The 21,729-nt window shown below is 40.2% G+C and overlaps 1 pseudogene; it reads left to right on the top strand.

The window, feature by feature from the left end:
- LOC102280564 (thymidylate synthase-like) overlaps positions 1-18,435 on the top strand; it is a 44,229-nt pseudogene extending 25,794 nt beyond the window's left edge.
- The last annotated feature ends 3,294 nt before the right edge of the window (positions 18,436-21,729 follow it).

The raw sequence follows: 21,729 nt of genomic DNA, 5'->3' as shown, positions 1-21,729 counted from the left end.
GAATAATCATATCATTGTTGTAAGGTTGAGTGTACACAAGCAAAAGTGATTAGTAACACTGAGTGCTTAGTAAGCACTCAATTGTTATTTGCCTAGTAATTTCTGAAGCTCCCTAAATATCCCACAAATATATGAAATCAGAGTCGACATAATCTGCTGGAAGCTAGGATTTGGGAATGGTGTTGAAAAATAAAGATCAAGAAGATGAGAATGCTAGAATTCTACAGAAGGCAAAATTAAAATAACTAACATATCAAGATCCTGGTTAAGGGAGAGACTCCTAAAACCAAAGAAAGTTGATGGTGACTGGTATGTGATAAGGATGAAAGGAAGTCTGAGTAGGTATCAGGGAACGTGAGGGGAAGAACCCAGCAAGCTAAATGATGAACTCTCCAATATTCCCACATAATGAAATGCCCTAGTTATCCCCACAAGGTCTGGGAGATCGTATTAAGACAACATATTACAAAAAAGCACTTGCCAATTAGGCACACACATGGAAACCAGAGGAATATGCCAAAAACTTCTTTGCTTTCTCATAAAGTCATCTTTCAGTTAATTTAGTCCACCTCAGATAAACCACCTGAAGTTTCACATTCTCTTTCTGGATTTCTTCCCTCTTCCATCTCTCCCTGCTTCACCTCAACTCACTAGTCCTTTTCTATCCCCTTCCTCTACTTCCAAGTCCCAGCTCCACCTGAGAGAGGCAATATTCCTGTGTAAAGAGACTCCAGGACCTTCAAATCTTTCTCAATTAACATTGACAATATCTTGTCTGACTTGAAAGAACTTGTCTGACTCTTTTTGACCCCATGAACTAAAGCCTACCAGGTTCCTCTGTCCATGGGATTCTCCAGGAAAGAATCCTGGAGTGGGTTGCCATTTCCTCTTCCAGGGGATCTTCTCGACCCTGGGGTGGAACTCATGTCTCCTGCAGCTCCTGCATTGGCAGGTGGATTCTTTACCACTGAGCCACCTGGGAAGCCCAGAGCAAACTTACTACTATATTAACAAAATCTCTATCTCTTTATTTCAATTTAGAAAACACATCTCTAAGATGAGAAAAGAAACAGAAGGTGGCAGGGGCAAATAAAATCCTGTCTTGTAAGGTAATCATTTTAAATACAGAGTTTGTCCCAGCCTCCAGAACAGTGTCTAAACATGATCATCCCCTAATGAATTTTGGATGGATGAATAAATGAAAAAATACAAACTTCAAAGTAAAACATGACTGCCTTGAACAGTAATGACTGTTGGCATCTATGATAGTCTTTCCTGAACTTTTTGTTTGCTAACTCACTGTTAGACTGAGTCCCAATGTTTCTCGCTTCCCTGTATCCACACCCTTGGCTGGTTGTCTTCTCACTTTGATTCTGGGAATGGCCATTTGATTTGCTTTGGAGAATGAGAGAAAGCAGTCAATTCGACTGAGCAGAAGCTTAAAAAGATGCTTGTATATTAACTATCATGAACATGAGAACAAGCCTGAGCTAACCTAGTGGAGGAATGTAACAAACACAGGAAGGACAGATGACGTGTCCCTATCAAGTTCATCCTAGGCCCACAAGCCACTGGCCTACCCACCAGCTCATCACATCATTGAGATCAGTGGAACCACCAAATTCTTGAAATATAATAGTTTTTGTTTGAAACCACAAGGTTTGAAGTCATTAAGCAACAATGGCTAAATTGTTCCAAATCCCCCCGACTCCCAACTGCATTAGACTGGCAGCCCCACTGCACCACTCTGAAGGGTGAGGGGACCATTCACACCATCATCTATGTTGTGCAATGCGGGGCCTTTCAGGCTGCACACAGCAGCACCGCTGGGGGAGCACCACAGTAAATCAAACCCTCTCTCTCCTGCTTGCCCTTCACCTTTAATGACAAAGGAAGAAAGTGAAAAGAAAGTTAAAGGCAGCTTGAGCTACCAAAACTAACTGCATATTGCAAAAGGAACCATTTCACTTGACTGAACAGTTCAAACAAATTTCAGCTCCTGAGCATTTTAAAGACAGAGAGAAAACAATATAAATAATGTATGTGTGTGTGTATATGTGTGTGTACATACATATACATACATATATATCTATATGGCTGTTAATGAATCATTTGCAAGGGATATTTTGAATGTAAAATGGTGTGAATTTCTACACTCCTTCTTTCTGGCTTTCCAGGCACAAGTCCCATCAATCTCTAAACCCTGACACCAGGCAGTTCATTGTTTTTCAAATTTATGACATTTTTCAGTCCACTGTTTTTAAACTGTCACCCTCAGTGGGTAGCTGGCACAACTCATTGCTACTCTCAGCTCCCACTGAGCTCATCGCCCTAGGAGTGATGTGCTAGCAAAATTTCCAGTTGACTGATCTCCAGGATGGTAAACACTCTCTGTGTGCTTCCTCTGATGACATCATTAGTTTTGTCCTCCAACCTTATCCAGAACAGAAATAATTAAGATTGTGATTGTCCATCCCAAACACAGATAATGAAAATGAAGGTAATTGAAAATAGAACCAGTCATTCTACTCAATCTCTTGGTGGGATGGAAGACTAACTCTCTCCCAGACATCCCAATAGTTTTATGTCATCGTTGCAAAAACGTCTCTAATATTGCAGGGTCTATCTGGTCTATTGAGGGACTATTCTGTATCTGGTTCTTCACTGAAACAGGCTTATTTTGACCTGCTGAATTTTCTCATTTATTTTATGAAATGCATAACTTACACACTCAATTCTCATCTCAGGAAACAGTCTGATTTCTCTCAGAGTTCTCAAACTAAGTACATGGAATTCAGTGAATGTGGAAGTCAGTTTCTCCCCTTTGTCCTTGGCTGGACATTAGGGTGGAGTAGGTGCCTGAATGGGCTTCCCAGGTGACTCAGTTGTAAGGAATCCGCCCGCCAGGAAGGAGATGTGGGTTCGATCCCTGGGTTGGGAAGATCCCCTGGAGAATGGAAATGGCAACCCACCCCAGTACTCTTGCCTGGGAAATCCCATAGATAGAGGAACCTGGCGGGCTACAGTCCATGGGGTCGCAAAGAGTAGACACGACTGAGCGACAGTTAGGTAGTTAGAATAGAAAAAAGGAGTTCAAAATGGCGGTAGCTAAAAGACAAAGAAAGGAAAAGCCTGTGAAAATAGAACAAAGGAAGGTTCAAGGACCAGAGTGAGGACCTCAGGTAAAACAAACATCCCTCCTGGCTAGCCCAATTTACATAAGGCAGGCCCAGAGGGGAGGAGAAAAAAACATATAAAAAGAGGAGCCAAAATTGAGCTGGGGGGCCTCTCTTCTCTTTGGTCTTTTGGGTCAGCATGCCCTCATGCCTTGAGGATGTATTTTCCTTTACTTTCTAAAGAAAACTGACCTGTAACACGGAGCTGTAACACTGGTCCATTTGAGAGCTGTAACGCTGGTCCATCAGTCGCTTCAGATTTTTGTTGCAACAAGACAGAACCAAGGATATTACACACTCCCCCAACACGACTGAAAAACAACAACATGTGCCTGAGTGGAGGAATCAGAAAACCAGGATCAGCTGCTTCTGCCCCAAGCAGGGGTGCAGCCTGCACACGTCACTGTCATGTCTAATCCTCAGATGCCTTAGCGACAAAACAAGGGTTTGGATGATTTCCAAGGCACTGAAAGCTTATATATTGGAGTGAGCAAAAAGTTCATTTCAGTTTTCTCAACAGATATTATGGAGAACCCAAATGAACTTTTTGGCCAGATCAATATTATCCACAGATTTTTGTGATATTTCCATTCACTTTGCTAGAGAGCATACACTTATTTCAACCTTTATCGCATTTCCAATCGATATACCTCTTTTTTTAATTGTTTGCCTGGATAAAATTTTCATAAGTGTATTTTTAGTTCCCCTTCAATCTTGGGCTTGAAAGGATCTGAAAAGTAATTGTGCAACTCACTCATTTAACAAACATTTAGTGAGCACTTATTGTGTGCCAGTCCCTAGGCTAGGGGCTTGGGAAAATAAAATGTAAATGATTATAATACTGATGTTCTTAATTATTTCTCTTCAAAAACACTGAATGAGAGACTTGATCTCAGCCTCAACCCAAAGTATACATCTAGTCTAAGAAAATGTTTAATTCAAAAGATCACTATGTTATACCAGACCCAAGAAGACACTAAAACCCTTTGCTAATATGGCATTGGCAACTCATACCCTCCAGCACATTTTAAAGAGATAGTGTTAAAGTGATTTGAGTTCTGAAAGTGTGTTAGTTGCTCAGTTGTGTCTGACTCTCTGCAACCCTATGAACTGTAGCCTGCCAGGCTCCTCTGTCCATGGGATTCTCCAGGCAAGCATACTGCCATTTCCTTAACTTGTCTAGCCAGTGCCTGGTACAGTGGGAAAGAACTATTGTAAGTTTTATCTTCCTACCCTTCCTTCCTTTCTTTCCATCTCTTTTTCCCTAAAATTAGCCTGTCTTCTCTCTCACTCTTCCTACTCCAGCTGTACTCAAAGGGTACGTCACTGAAGCAGCAAGATCAGCAAGCATCTTCTTCATCCCCACTTTCAACACTAGTGAACTGACAACTGCCTACTTTGCTTCTAACCTGACTGCATTCCCAACCTTTTATCCAGTACATGCTTACACCAACATAAACTGGAAACCAAGTGGGTGAAAGGAAACCTGGTATTATCCATAATTTGCTATGTTATTAAGAAAGCTGCACTTTTGGACTCTGTGGGAGAGGGCGAAGGTAGGATGATTTGGGAGAATAGCATTGAAACATGTTTAATATATGTGAAATGAATCACCAGTCCAGGTTCAATGCATGATACAGGATGCTCGGGGCTGGTGCACTGGGATGACCCAGAGGGATGGTATGGGGAGGGAGGTGGGAGGGGGGTTCAGGATGAGGAGCATGTGTATACCCATGGCAGGTTCATGTTGATGTATGGCAAAACCAACACAATATTGTAAAGTAATTAGCCTCCAATTAAAATAAATAAATTTCTAATAAAAAAAAGAAAGCTGCAGAGTCTGATATTAACCAGGAAGTCAAATAATTCACGTTTGCAGGAAAATTCTACATCTGCTGTTCTCCACTCCCTAACAAGGCTCAGTAAGATTGAATCTGTTGTGTGACTACATATTTACATAACAGATTTTTCTCTGCTTTTCTGTTGCTCTAACTGATTTAGAATGTAACTCTAATCTCCAGTGCCCCTCCCGCCAGGAACTAAGTCTATTAGAATTCAAGAATAATGAAGACTCATTAGTAGTGGTGTATAAGTCATTACAAAAGATAATTTACCACACAAAGAAAATAAATAATTAAAAAGGTTTTCAAACACAGTATTTGGTCACTTTTTTAATGAAATATATCCTAAGAACTAATCACATGGACCACAGCCTTGTCTAACTCAATGAAACTATGAGCCATGCCATGTAGGGCCACCCAAGATGTATGGGTCTTGTTGGAGAGTTCTAACAAAATGTGGTCCACTGGAAAAGGGAATGGCAAACCACTTCAGTATTCTTGCCTTGAGGACCCCATGAACAGTATGAAAAGGCAAAAAGATAGGACACTGAAAGATGAACTCCTCAGGTCAGTAGGTGCCCAATATGTGACTGGAGATCAGTGGGGAAATAACTCCAGAAAGAATAAAGAGATGGATCCAAAGTAAGAACAACAATCAGTTGTGGATGTGACTGGTGATAGAAGCAAGCTCCGATGCTGTAAAGAACAATATTGCATAGGAACCTGGAATGTTAGGTCCATGAATCAAGGCAAACTGGAAGTGATCAAACAGGAGATGGCAAGAGTGAACATCGACATTTTAGGAATCAGCAAACTAAAATGGGCTGGAATGGGTGAATTTAACTCGGATGACAATTGTATCTATTATTGTGGACATAAATCGGTTAGAAAAAATGGAGTAGCCATCATAGTACACAAAAGAGTCTAAAATGTAGTACTTGGATGCAATCTTAAAAAGGACAAAATTATCTCTGTTCATTTCCAAGGTAAACCATTCAATATCACAGTAATCCAAGACTATGCCCCAACCAGTAATGATGAAGAAGCTGAAGTTGAATGGTTCTATGAAGACCTACAAGACCTTCTAGAATTAACACCCCAAAAAAGATGTCCTTTTCCTTATAGGGAACTGGAATGCAAAAGTAGGAAGTCAAGAAATACCTGGAGTAATAGGCAATTTGGCCTTGGAGTACAGAATGAAGCAGGGCAAAGGCTAATAAAGTTTTGCCAAGAGAATGCACCCGTCATAGCAAACACCTTATTCCAACAACACAAGAGAAGACTCTACACATGGACATCACCAGATGGTCAACACCAAAATCAGGTTGATTATATTTTTTGCAGCCAAAGATGGAGAAGCTCTATACAGTTAGCAAAAACAAGACCAGGAGCTGACTGTGGCTCAGATCATGAACTCCTTATTGCCAAATTCAGACTGAAATTGAAGAAAGTAGGGAAAACCACTAGACCATTCATGTATGACCTAAATCAAATCCCTTATGATTATACAGTGGAAGTGAGAAATAAATTTAAGGGACTAGATCTGACAGAGTGCCTGAAGAACTATGGATGGAGGTTCGTCACATTGTACAGGAAACAGGAATTGAGACCATCCCCAAGAAAAAGAAATGCAAAAAGGAAAAATGGTTGTCTGGGGAGGCCTTATAAATAGCTGAGAAAAGAAGAGAAGCAAAAAGCAAAGGAGAAAAGGAAAGATATACCCATCTGAATGCAGAGTTCCAAAGAACAGCAAGGAGAAATTAGAAAGCCTTCCTCAGTGATCAATGCAAAGAAAGAGGAAAACAACAGAAAGGGAAAGACTAGAGATCTCTTCAAGAAAATTAGAGATACCAAAAGAACATTTCATGCAGACAGGCTCAATAAAGGACAGAAATGGTATGGAACTAACAGTAGCAGAAGATATTAAGAAGAGATGGCAAGAATACACAAGAAGAACTATACAAACAAGAGTTTTATGACCCAGATTATCACGATGGTGTGATCATTGACCTAGAGCCAGACATCCTGGAATGTGAAGTCAAGTGGGCCTTGAAGCATCACTACAAACAAAGCTAGTGGAGGTGATGGAATTCCAGTTGAGCTATTTCAAATCCTAAAAGATGATGCTGTGAAAGTGCTTCACTCAATATGCCAGCAAATTTGGAAAACTCAGCAGTGGTCATAGGACTGGAAAAGTCAGTTTTCTTTCCAATCCCTAAGAAAGGCGATGCCAAAGTACTGCACAATTGCACTCATCTCACATGCTAGTAGGGTAATGCTCAAAATTCTCCAAGCCAGGCTTCAGCAGTATGTGAACCATGAGCTTCCAGATGTTCAAGCTGGATTTAGAAAAGGCAGAGGAACCAGAGACCAAATTGCCAACATCCATTGGATCATGGAAAAAGCAAGAGAGTTCCAGAAAAACATCTATTTCTTCTTTATTGACTATGCCAAAGCCTTTGACTGTGTGGGTCACAACAAACTGTGGAAAATTCTGAAAGAGATGGGACTACCAGACCCCCTTTCATGCCTCCTGAGAAATCTGTATGCAGGTCAAGAAGCAACTGTTAAACTGGACATGGAACAACAGACTGGTTCCAAATAAGAAAAGGAGTATGTCAAGGTTGTATATTGTCACGCTACTTATTTAACTTATATGCAGAGTACATCATGAGAAATGCTGGGCTGGATGAAGTACAAGCTGGAATCAAGATTGCTGGGAGAAATATCAATAACCTCAGATATGCAGATTACACCACCCTTAGGGCAGAAAGTGAAGAAGAACTAAAGAGCCTCTTGATGAAAGTTAAAGAGGAGAGTGAAAAGCTGGCCTAAAGCTCAACATTCAGAAAACTAAGATCATGGCATCCAGTCTCACCACTTCATGGCAAATAGATGGGGAAACAATGGAAACAGTGACAGACTTTATTTTGGGGGGCGCCAAAATCACTACAGATGATGACTGCAGCCATGAAATTAAAAGACACTTGCTACTTGGAAGAAAAGCTATGATCAACCTAGACAGCATATTAAAAAGCAGAGACATTACCTTGCTGACAAGGTCCATTAGTCAAAACTATAGTTTTTCCACTAGTTATGTATGGATGTGAGATTTGGACCAAAAAGAAGGCTGAGTGCCAGAGAATTGATGCTTTTGAACTGTGGTGTTGGAGAACTCTTGAGAGTCCCTTGGACCTAAAGGAGATCCAACCAGTCAATTCTAAAGGAAATCAATCCTGAATATTCATTGGAAGGACTGATGCTGAAACTGAGGCTCCGATACTTTGGCCACCTGATGCATCAGAAAAGACCCTGATGCTGGGAAAGATTGAAGGCAGGAGGAGAAGGGGATGACAGAGAATGAGATGGTTGGATGGCATCACTGACTCAATGGACATGAGTTTGAGCAAGTTCCAGGAAATGGTGAAGGACAGAGAAGCCTGGCGTGCTACAAATTCATGGGGTCACAAAGAGTCGGACACAACTAAGCAACTGAACAAAAAAACAAGCACATGAAATATATGTTTGGAAATGAGAAAGGTAAAGGGAAGAAATGAAGTTGGAGAATTAAGCAGGAGTTCATATACTGAATACTTTCTACCAAAGTGAATGTGAAACCATGGGAGGATTTCAAGTGTGATCCTATTTGCATTTAAGAAAGGAAACATTGACTATTTTATGAAGAGTAGACTGGAAAGAGCAAGAGAGTTTAGGGCAACAAGTTAAGAGGTTGGTGCCTATCCCAGCCACTAGGATCTCTCCACAACACCAGTATCAAAACATTTTGAGGCTCCTTCACAGCCTTTATCCCTCTGCTTTAAAGCATTTACATACATGCTTTCTCTCTCCTTCCGGAACAATCTTCTTAAGGTGGGAACTAAGTCACATAGCCTCATAATAGCCAGCAATTAACACTTAGGATATACTAGCACCCTAGGTACAATGCAGGAGACTCCGGTTGGATTCCTGGGTAAGGAAGATCCACTGGAGAAAGGATAGGCTTCAGTATTCTTGGGCTTCCCTTGTGACTCAGCTGCTGAAGAATCCACCTGCAATACAGGAGACCTGGGTTCAGTCCCTGGATTTGGAAGATCCCCTGGAGAAAGGAAAGGCTACCCACTCTAGTATTCTGGCCTAGAGAATTCCATGGACTGTATTGTCCATGGGGTCACAAAGAGTCAGACATGACTGGATGACTTTCACTTTCACTTTTAGGTACAAAACGTTTAACTCCACAGTAACCACAGGAGATAGCTATTATTCCCCATTTACCAATGAAGAAATTCTCATTCAGAAATATTTGCCCAAATAGGCTGGTAAATGGTGGCGCTTGGATTCCCACTCAAGTCTGCCTTGCTCCAGGTCTCTCTTCACTCCTGCAGTGATCAATAAACACACACACCGTTGAGCTGCAAGATGTCTGATTCCAATCTTATCAAACTACAGATTTTCTTTTGATGTGTGCTTTCCGACAAATGGGTGGGAAAATGTTAACCATATTTCAGGCTTTTTTTTTTTTTCCCAGAGTATGCTGTACCAGGGGGCTTTTTATTCTCACAGTAAATGTAAAGGTGCAATTTGGGGTTTTTCAAAACAGTATCGTAAGTACTGAACAGACTTACCAGCCAAGTCGGATGAAAAGGAAAAGGATGCTGGAACCAAAGAGGAAAGCCAAGGCCAGCCAAGAGCATCCGCGGCAGGCTCTGTGCAGTACCAGGAAACATTAAAGGCTGGCATCACTCCCCTCTTAATCCATAATGTGACTGAGCTGCAACCCCAGTGGTTTTGAGAAAAAAGAATCAGCAGAATTTTGCAACTTTAATAGAATGTATAAGCAACTAAAAGTTGCAGGGATGCCTTCTCTTCATTACCTCAGCAGTCATACTCTGACCTTGTGGCCGCTCTTTGTGAAAAACCCTTTTATGTTTTCTCACTTAAGTAGAATTAACATTTTTCCCTCTGTGGCATGAACTCATGGTAGACGAAAGCTTTCATAGATAGCAAGTAGTTTTTCAATGTCACATTCCTATCACAGTGTTATGGAACAAAACTAATTGTCATCAGGATTGAAGGCAATTCTATTCACAGCAAGATAAATTGGATTTCTAAACTGTGATTTCCATTGTGTTACCTCTGTGTATCATGAAAGTTATCCTGAAGTGCACAGCAGTCAGGCTACTTACTTATACAGTGACGTCCAGCTTTATGCTGAATCTGTCATCTTTTGCTTCCCAAGGGAGGACAGAAGCACAACAGAAGCATAATTGTAGACCACCATTCAATGGAAGGGGTTAATGAGGATACATTGCTTTAAATATCAGTGTGAACATTCAAAGACTACAAGAAAATAGTCCATTCCCTTAGAAGAGTAGGCATTCTTGTGAATTGTCCATTTCATCACTGTGGAGTTTTATGTGCATGTGAGGTTTTCTCTCTCTCTCTACTTTTTTAATAATACTTTTTTAGATATATGCATACAGTATAACTGGGCTTCCCAGGTGGCTCAGTGGTAAAGAATCTGCCTGCCAATGCAGGAGGCACAAGAGACAAGGGTTCGATCCCTGGGTTGGGAAGATCCCCTGGAGGAGGAAATGGCAATCCACCCCAGTATTCTTGCCTGGGAAATCCCATGAACAGAGAAGCCTGGAGGGCTATAGGCTGTCACAAAGAGTCAGACACGACTGAGCCACTGAGAACAGCATACAGTATAACTATTTCAAAATGTAAACCACCACCAATAAAAATATCCCATCTTGCAATCTGTAAATTTGGACTCCACTCATCTTAACTTTTAATATATTGAGCAATGTCTTAGGTTGCACTTTCAAAATCTTTTAGAAAAAAATAAGATTTTCTAAGTTAATTAATAGATTAAAAATACTATGGAGAACGAGATGGACAGTGCAAATGTTCATGCTGTTGTCATTAAAAGGCAAACTAGGACTTGCGTGGTGTCCAGGGGCTAAGACTCTGAGCTCCCAACATTGGGAACCCAGATCTGATCCCTAGTCAGGAAACTAGATCCCACATGCCACAACTAAGAGAATGAGTGCCGCAACAAAGATCAAAGATGCTGCATGTCGCAACCAAGCCCCAGTGCAGCCAAATTTTTTTTTTAATTGTTTTCTAAAGGCCTCTCACAAAAAGAAAAAAAAAAGTCAAACTGGGGATAGTAAAGCCTAGAACCATGGACTTCAGAGTCAATCCTCTGGGTTTGAATCTTGTCTCACCACTGTTGTGATCTGGACAAATTACTGAACCTTACTGTGCCTCCATTTTCTTATCTGCAAAATGTAGATTATAAGAATACACACTTCATAGTAGATTGTCATGAAGATTAGAGCTAACAACATACTTAGAAAAATTCCTGGCGCACACTAAACACTCGGTGGTACAACTTATTATTACTACTACTATTATTATCTGAAAGCAGCCTGTTTTTTACACAAACAAGTGATAAACTACTCATAGTTCTATCTCAATCATTCCAGCAGGTTAACTTAAAATCTCTTGCAAGCAGTATCATGTTGCCTCATTCACATTTCTAAGCATCTTTGAAAATAAGAACACTGCAGTCCTAAAAAAAGAAAAACAAACTTCTTATAGTTTACTTTTCCCCACTTATTTTTTATTGATGGTAATTTTCTATGTTGAAAGCAAATCCAAGTTATCCAGCCCATTGCTGTTGTTCAGTCACTAAGTCATGTCTGACTCTCTGCGACCCCACAGACTGCAGCATGCCAGGCTTCCCTGTTCTTCACTATCTCCCAGAGTTTGCTCAAACTCATGTCTATTGAGTAAGTGATGCCATCCAACCATTTCATCCTGTTACCCCCTTCTCCTCCTGCCCTCAATCTTTCCCAGCATCAGGATCTCTTCCAGTGAGTCGGCTCCTCACTTCAGGTGGCCAGCGTATTGGAGCTTCAGCACTGGAGCCAAAAAAATAAAATCTGCCACTGTTTCCACTTTTTTCCCTTCTGCTCGCCATGAAATGATGGGACTGGATGTCATGATCTTCATTTTTTGAATGTTGAGTTTTAAGCCAGCTTTTTCACTCTCCTCTTTCACCCTCATCAAGAGACTCTTTAGTTCCTCTTTGCTTTCTGCCATTAGAGTGGTATCATCTGCATATGTGAGGTTGTTGATATTTCTCCTGGTAATCTTGATTCTAGTTTGTGAGTCATCCAACCTGGCATTTCACATGATGTACTCTGCATATAAGTTAAATAAGCAAGGTGACAATATACAGCCTTGATGTACTCCTTTCCCAATTTGGAACTAGTCCATTGTTCCATGTCTGGTTCTGACTATTGCACTTGACCTGCATACAGATTTCTCAGGAGGCAGGTAAGGTGGTAGTCCCATCTCTTTAAGAATTTTCAAAAAAAAAGAAAAGAAATTTCCACAGTTTGTTGCGATCCACAGAGTCAAAGGCTTTAGCATAGTCAATGAACCAGAAATAGATGATTTTATGGAATTTCCTTGCTTTTTCTATGATCCAGAGGATGTTGGCAATTTGGCCTCTGGTTCCTCTGCCTTTTCTAAATCCAACTTGTACATCTACAAGTTCTCGGTTCACATACTGCTGAAGCCTAGCTTGAAGAATTCTGAGCACTGTCTTGCTAGCATGTTAAATGAGTGCAATTATATAGTTTAAATATTTTTTGGCATTGCCTTTCTTTGGGATTAGAATGAAAACTGACCCTTTCCAGTCTTGTGGCCGTTGCTGAGTTTTCCAAATTTGCTGGCATATTGAGTGCAGCACTTTAACACCATCATCTTTTAGGATTTTAAATAACTCAGATGGAATACCACCACCTCCACTAGCTTTGTTTGGTGTCCAATCAATACCTGGGCGTTGTTCCTTGGTTTCCTGTCAAATCCTTATAGGATCTTGGAAAATATCACCGCCTGCAACATTCCCCACTGTTAGACACAAGATAAAATTCCTTTGTTTTTGACATGGGTCATTTATGGATACTGGAAATTATACAATCATACATCTTATTTGCTAAATACTAAAAGGAAAGGAAACATTATACCTTACAGTGTCTCAGAAAGAGGTAAAATAAAGAGAATGCGAACAAGTAACATTTTCCTAGTTCATTTGGATTAAAGAGAATTCCTAGTTACACACGATGAGGTTTTCACAAGCAGCAAGTTAGAGAACCTATATTTTTGTGTCAATACAAAACTGCCAAATGATTTTTCCCAAAATTTAAATTTTTCTATCTAACAAAACTGATTTTCTTGAGTCCAAGGAGGGTATGTTATTCATCCAGCAGTATCTAGCAAATATAGATTGTACAATACTTATTGACCTAAGTAAATCTGAATGGCACAGCACTGGGCTCAAGGGAGACACTCAAATATTTTTCGAATGAAATGAATGAATCAGACAAAGACTAACAGAAACTGGTTCTGCGTGATCTGTCTTGCTGGTTGTAATAGAGATTAAGAGAGAAATATAGGAGGGCGGAATGGATACCATCCCAAAGCTACACACACACATACATATCTAATACAGAAAGTCCCCTCCATACTAATGCATTCCATTCTGATACCACGTTCCATTTGTTCAGTTGACTAACAAGTCCAACAAAGGAAGCCTAGGTAGCCAACTGACACAACTGGGTACATAGTACTGTACTGTAATAGGTTCATAATACTTTTCACACAAATAATACATTTAAAAAAACACAAAAAAATAAAATAGGCTTAATCTTTCAGTACAATACCTTGAAAAGTATAATAATATGGTACAACAGTAGTACAGGAGTTGGCATCAAGTGAACAGACAAGAAGAGTTACTGACTAGAGGAGGGAGAGGAGGTGGGAGATGGTAGAGCCAAAGGATCATCAGCAGTAGCAGATGGAAGGCAAGCTTCAATTTCACTCATCCCTGACATTGATGGCATAGCTTCTGGTTCCTTGCTGAAACCAGATGCCCATTTCCCACCTTTGAAAGTTTGCAACTTGAAGGTTCCTAGGTAGCAGACTTGTTATATATGCATTCACATACACAACCTGAAGCAATATCAATAATTTACATTGAGAATTAATAGGAGCCAGGACTTCTCTGCTAGTCTAATGGCTAAAGACTCCAAGCTCCCAATGCCAGGGGACTGAGTTCAATCCCTGGTCAGGAAACTAGATCCTGCTTTCTGCAACTAAAAGATCCCACATGCAGCAATGAAGATGGAAGATCTTGCAAGTCACAACTGTTGTATAAATAATGACAATATTAAACAAATTGCTTGAATATAATCCACCATTTACAATAGGCTTGATCTGTTCTTGAGGGAGAAAATTTCCCCAATTTGTATCGTTTTGGCTTTTAAATCTGAAAAAAAAAGGAAAGAAACTTTCTGAAATGTCTACTGAGATAGATCGAAGCTGCTGCATCCCTGTTCATCACATTCAGGCCTAGGGTAACCACGTGTCATCATCATTCCCCAGCACTGGAACTGAGAACTGAGTTCAGTCCTCCCACATGACATCATTATTCCTAAGATCTTTCAAGACACTTGAAAGCCCTTCAAACTCTCTTATTCTTCTCAGTCCCTGTCCAGTCCAACCAGGAAGGCAGACAGTTGCCAGAACGGTTAGGTCAAGGATTGAAACAAGTGGGGAATATCTCTTTCTACAATGATGAGTATATTCATCCTATGCAAAAAGATAAGTAGATAGAGGTAAATCTATATTATAATCAAGGGTACTGCTCTTCATAGTAGAAATAAGCAAGACATTTCCTCCAGATTTTATTTCATATGCCATCATTTCTCAACACTGATTTCTGTTCATAAACAAGTTTCACTGGGAAATTTCCATTTAAGACAGTATATTTAAAGTAGCCCAAAGAGAAACCATTTACACATTTTGCTGTAGTTCCAAGTAAGGTCAATTTCACTGAGGCATATGGCAAAATTTTAAAAATACTTAAAAGTCATTGAAAAAAGTTCATTATCAGAGGAGATCATATGCATGTTCACAGAGGAGATGCAGATGTTACACTGAGATTTGTCAAGTTGTCAAGGAAAACAACTCAGGGCCAGGGCCAGAAGGAAGGAATTCTTGTCTCCTAAGGCTAACCTAAGTAAGGAGAAGCACCCCAGCTTGCCTCTGCCAAGAATGCTGTTCCATAGCAATTAAAAACTCTGGATGGAATATTGAAAACATCTTTTTTTTTTAATGCAAGTATGGGCTTGTCAAGAAAACAAAGAGTCCTCAAAACCCAAAAATAAAGAGAAATGGGAAACACAGAGAAGCAGAGCCCCAAAATTGACAGTTACTCTGATGGCATTTGCCAAACCCCAGAGTCCTTGAACTTCATTTTCTGACCTTAAAGATCATAAGGGTCAGTCTAAAGTGGGAGGCTCTATAAGAGATTTCCCCCTGAATCACAAAAGGCCACACTCACAATATCAGAGTGAAGTAGAAATCAGCCAGCCCCAGTTCAAGGAGGCAGCAAATAAAATTGCCTGCCTGCCCTAAATGCTGTCACTAGTTTGGGGGTAGGCGTGGAGGGCGTGAATCTCCCTTGAGAATTCTTAACACAAGCTGATTCTTTCTAAAGCTTGTAGCCCAAACAAATAATACCTTGGAGTGAGAAAACTTAAACAGATACTTCAGAATAAAGTGATCTCACATTGGTAATGCCCCGGACATCTAGCAGAAACGAATGAAAACCCTAAAAGAACCCACCCTCAATGTAGGCATGAAAAATTCTCACGGATAAAAATAGGAAATCAGAGTCACAAATCCCAAACCAGGGAAGCATTTAACTCACTGTGAAAGGCAGCAGAAACAGCAGACGACATAAACTAACTTGTAAACTTCAAATATAGGAAGAAACCTACAAGTATGTTTACTTTTGTTTAAAAATTTAAAAGGGAGGGTTGAAACTATGACTAAGAAGAAAAAGACTTCAGTACTCACAGGAAGAAGCAGAATCTCTGGAGCTATGGCAGGAAAAGAGGGACAGGAAGGGGCAGGGCCACCTTGCCTGCAGTCAGCCATCCCTCAGGCCCCCAGTCTGCAGTGGCTGCTGCTCTACGGGGAGCTTAAGTATCAGAGATAGATACCTGATTGGATACCTGGATGATCTAGTAGTTTTCCCTACTTTCTTCAATTTAAGTCTGAATTTGGCAATAAGGAGTTCATGATCTGAGCCACAGTCAGCTCCCGGCCGTGTTTTTGCTGACTGTATAGAGCTTCTCCATCTTTGGCTGCAAAGAACATAATCAATCTGATTTCAGTGTTGACCATCTGATGATGTCCATGTGTAGAGTCTTCTCTTGTGCTGTTGGAAGAGGGTGTTTGCTATGACCAGTGTGTTCTCTTGGCAGAACTCTACTAGCCTTTGCCCTGCTTCATTTTGTACTCCAAGGCCAAATTTGCCTGTTACTCCACGTATTTTTGACTTCCTGCTTTTGCATTCCAGTCCCCTATAATGAAAAGGACATCTTTTTTGGGTGTTAGTTCTAGAAGGTCTTGTAGGTCTTCATAGAAACGTTCAACTTCAGCTTCTTCAGCATTACTGGTTGGGATATAGACTTAGATTACTGTGATATTGAATGGTTTGCTTTGGAAACGAACAGAGATCATTCTGTAATTTTTGAGATTGCATCTAAGCACTGCATTTTGAACTCTTTTGTTCACTATGATGGACACTCCATTTCTTCTAAGGGATTTTTGCCTACAGTAGTAGATATAAAGGTCATCTGAGTTAAATTCACCCATTCCAGTCCATTTTATTTCACTGATTCCTAAAATGTCGATGTTCATTCTTGCCATCTCCTGTTTGACCACTTCCAATTTGCCTTGATTCATGTACCTAACATTTCAGAGGTTCCTATGCAATATTGCCGTTTATAGCATCGGACTTCACTTCTGTCACCAGTCACAACCACAACTGAGTGTTGGTTTTGCTTTGGCAAATAGATGGGAAAACAATGGAAACAGTGAGAGACTTTATTTTGAGGGGCTCCAAAAATCACTGCATATGGTGACTGCAGCCATGAAATTAAAAGACATTTGCTCCTTGGAAGAAAAGTTATCACCAACCTAGATAGCATATTAAAAAGAAGACACATTACTTTGCCAACAAATGTCCGTCTAATCAAAGCTTTAGTTTTCCCAGTAGTCATGTATGGATGTGAGAATTGGACTATAAAAAAAGCTGAGCACCAAAGAATTGATGCTTTTGAACTATGGTGTTAGAGAAGACTCTTTAGAGTCCCTTGGACTGCAAGGAGATCAAACCAGTCCATCCTAAAGGAGATCAGTCCTGAATATTCATTGGAAGGACTGATGCTGAAGCTGAAACTCCAGTACTTTGGCCACCTGATGCAAAGAACTGACTCATTGGAAAAGACCCTGATGCTGGGAAAGATTGAAGGCAGGAGGAGAAGGGGCTGACAGAGGATGAGATGGTTGGATGGCATCACTGACTCAATGGACGTGAGTTTGGGTGAACTCTGGGAGTCAGTGATGGACAGGGAGGCCTGGTGTGCTGCGGTCAGTGGGGTCACAAAGATTCGGACACGACTGAGTGACTGAAATGAACTGAACTGAACTGATAGATTTATCATGTCCTTCGTTGTGACTTCCAAAGAATGACTGCACCCTCACCGGCTCATTGTCAGTATTCCTAACACAAGTGTGCTACAGACTGAGAGGTGAATTTCCCCTGCTGACACTCAAACGTGTTTTCTGAAAGGGTGTTTGCAAGGCGTTGTGGTTTATCAATCAAGGGATCCACAAACATTAAGGAGATGCCTTCCAAGCAGGGTGAAAATCTAGGATTCCCATGGGTCCTGAGATTTCTTGGACAGCCTGGAACTCTTCACCAGAAAAGAAGCGGGTGAAGGCCAGTTTACAGATTTCAGTGGAGGCTTTGGGGGCTCCATATACAAAGGACTTCCCTGGTGGCTCAGGCGGTAAAGCATCTGCCTACAATGCAGGAGACTCGGGTTCAATCCCTGGGTTGGGAAGATCTCCTGGAGAAGGAAATAGCAACCCACTCCAGTATTCTTGCCTGGAAAATCCCATAGACGGAGGAGCCTGGTAGGCTACAGTCCATGGGGTCTCAAAGAGTCAGACACAACTGAGCGACTTCACTTTCACATACAAAGATGTGGATTCAGATTATTCAGATCAAGGAATAATCAATTTTGAAGGTGATTGACACAATCAAAACCAGCCCTGAAAACAGAAGAATCATCCTGTCCGCTTGGAATCTAAAAGATCTTCCTCTCGTAACCCACCTCTTGACCCTGCCTCTGTGCCATACCCTTTGCCTTTCTATGTGGGAACCGTGAGCTGACCTGCTGGCTGTACCAGAGGTCGGGAGACAGGGCCTCAGTGTGCCCTTCAACATCACCACATGGTCAGTGAATTTCAAGAGTGGCATATAGCTATTCCCCCAAATTTGAGCAAGCTGAATAATACCATCAGTCATAATAATGGCTAGTGTGGTTATGAACACTTAATGTTTATTTGTTTTATATCTTGCTGTAATAAAGAAACGTTCTGCATTCAGAGAAAGACTTTAGAAAAATTTTTAATAGAATCCTTAGAAATTAAAAATCTCATAATTAAAATTTAAAACTCAGTAAACAAGTTTACTGTGTGGCTAGACCCACTGAAAGAGCATTTATGAAATAGACTATAATCCTGAAGAAGTCAGCAAGAATATGGAACAGAGAGACAAAGAAGTTGAAAATAATGAAACAATCATTAAAAAGCAAAGAAGATAAAGTGAGATGCAATGGGAGATCTAAGTCAGTGAAGTAAGGCAAGAAAATGAAATAAATGAATTTAAGTACTAGAAAGGAAGAAACTCCTTGTGTATGATATATTATCTATACAGAAACCTCTGAAAAAAATTCCAGATTTTTTTTAATAAACAGTAGAACTTAACATGAGATCTGAATATAAAATCAATTGTCCTTCTAAACCAACAGAAAAGAGTTCAAATGCATAGTTTTTTTTAAAGATATAATTTATGGCATTTTAAAAATGTGAAGAATCTAAAAATAAACATACCAAAGATCTTTATAAGAAAAAATTATAAACTTTTATTAATAGACATTAAAAATATCTAAATAAATTGAGGCCGTGTTAATGTATAAAGAGAATCATTATTAAAAAGATGTCAATTCTCTTCAACTTAATTTACGGATTCAAGACAGTCAAAACTGTAGCGAGTCTTCTGAGTCTTGACAAGCTAATTCTAAAAGAATATGGAATAGAAAACATCCCATAAAGCCTAAAGTATGCCTGAGGAAGAACTAGGTGGGAGAAGTTGTTTTTTAAGTGATACTTGAAGCTATGTTAATGAATATATTGTGGTATTTGCATTGGAAAAGACAAATACACCACTAGGACAGGATAGAAACCCAGAAACAGCCCCATGTGTTTGGAATGTGATTTATATTAATAGCAGAGATGTGGAATCACAGGGCAGTGGGAGAAAGCTGGATTTCCAATGGATTCAGTTCAGTTCAGTCGCTCAGTCGTGTCCGACTCTTTGCGACCCCATGAACCGCAGCACGCCAGGCCTCCCTGTCCATCACCAACTCCCGGAGTTCACCCAAACCCATGTCCATCGAGTCGGTGATGCCATCCAAGCATTTCATCCTCTGTCGTCCCCTTCTCCTCCTGCCCTCAATCTTTCCCAGCATCAGGGTCTTTTCTGATGAGTCAGTTCTTCGCATCAGGTGGCCAAAGTATTGGAGTTTCAGCTTCAACATCAGTCCTTCCATTGAACATCCAGGACTCATCTCCTTTAGGATGGACTGGTTGGATTTCCTTGCAGTCCAAGGGACTCTCAAGAGTCTTCTCCAACACCACAGTTCAAAAGCACCAATTCTTCAGTGCTCAGCTTTCTTTATAGTCCAACTCTCACATCCGTACATGACTACTGGAAAAACCGTAGCCTTGACTAGATAGACCTTTGTTGGCAAAGTAATGTCTCTGCTTTTTAATATGCTATCTATGTTCGTCATAACTTTCCTTCCAAGGAGTTAAGCGTCTTCTAATTTCATGGCTGCAATCACCATCTGCAGTGATTTTGGAGCCCAGAGAAATAAAGTCAGCCACTGTTTCCTCTGTTTCCCCATCTATTTGCCATGAAGTGATGAGACCAGATGCCATGATTATGCTGCCCCAACTAGTTATCCATATTAAAAAAGGGGTGAGAAATCTCACCATACCCACAAAACTCAATTCTATATGGATTAAAAAGTTAAATGTAAAAGGCAAAACCGTAAAATGTTTGGGTGAAAATCTCAAAGATTATCTTTATGATATTAGGGAAGGGAAGGATTTCTTTAGTAAAGTACACATATGTATATACACAAACACACACACACACACACACACACTCCTACCAATAACAATGGGTAAGTTTAAGTAGGTTAAAATTAAGAAATTCTGTTCACCAAAAGATACCATTCAGAGAGTGAAAAGGCAAGGCACAGAGTAAGGACCTGAAAAAATGACAAAATGTTCAGATCTAGACTATATATGGAACGAATACAAATAAATAAGGAAAATACAAGCAATCTTATAGAAAAATGAGCAAGGATGAACAGAAGTTTTGTGGAAGAGGAAGATAAAAAACGTTCAACAAGCACAGGAAAAGAAATTCAATTCAGTTCAGTTCAGTCACTCAGTCGTGTCCAACTCTTGGAGACCCCATGGACTGCAGCACAACAGGCCTCCCTGTCCATCACCAACTCCCAGAGCATACTCAAACTCATGTCCATCAGGTCAGTGATGCCATCCAACCATCTCATCCTCTGTCGGCTGTCTCTCACTGTTTCCATTGATTCCCCATCTATTTGCCATGAAGTGATGGAACCGGATGCCATGATCTTAGGTTTCTGAATGTTGAGTTTTAAGCCAACTTTTTCATTCTCCTCTTTCACTTTCCTCAAGAGGCTCTTTAGTTCTTATTTGCTTTCTGCCATAAAGGTGGTGTCATCTGCATATCTGAGCTTATTGATATTTCTCCCGGCAATCTTGATTCCAGTTTGTGCTTCATCCAGCCCAGCGTTTCTCATGATGTACTCTGCATGTAAGTTAAATAAGCAGGGTGACAATATACAGCCTTGACGTACTCCTTTCCCAATTTGGAACCAATCTGTTGTTTTTTAGTAATTAGGAAAATGCAATAAGTTCTGGCTTAGAACCATAAGTTATGACTTTACTCCTGCAAGATTTGCAAAAATTTAAAGATAATGTTGTCAAGTGTTGGCAAAGATGTGGGATAACAGAAGCAGTGATATCTGCTGGTAGGGAGGGTAAATTGGTAAAAATCACTTTGACATTTATATAGTTTATCTTAAGGTTCACACAATGCAGGGCCTATCAACTTCACTCCTGGATAAACTTGAGAAGCTCTTGCACGTGGGCACCAACTAACAATGTTCAGAGCACCACTGTTTTCTAGAGGAATGGATAAATTATGATATTTCATGTAATGGAATTCTTTGCTGACATGAGCTACAGCTACATGCAAAAAAAAAGTGGATGAACCTTAGAAACATGTTGAGTGTAAACAGTTGTCAAAGAAAACTTACAATATGATTATATTTATATGTCAGAAACATGTAAGCTAAGTACTATCTTATTTGCAGACACAGATTTATGTAGCAAAACCACATGGAAAAATAAGAGAATGATAAACTCAAAATTCAGGGTTG

The sequence above is a fragment of the Bos mutus genome, chromosome 5 (genome assembly GCF_027580195.1).
Source record: "Bos mutus isolate GX-2022 chromosome 5, NWIPB_WYAK_1.1, whole genome shotgun sequence".
Classification (NCBI taxonomy): Eukaryota; Metazoa; Chordata; class Mammalia; order Artiodactyla; family Bovidae; genus Bos; species Bos mutus.
Note: the sequence above shows the minus strand (reverse complement) of the source record. Positions and strands in the feature narration are given on the sequence as shown.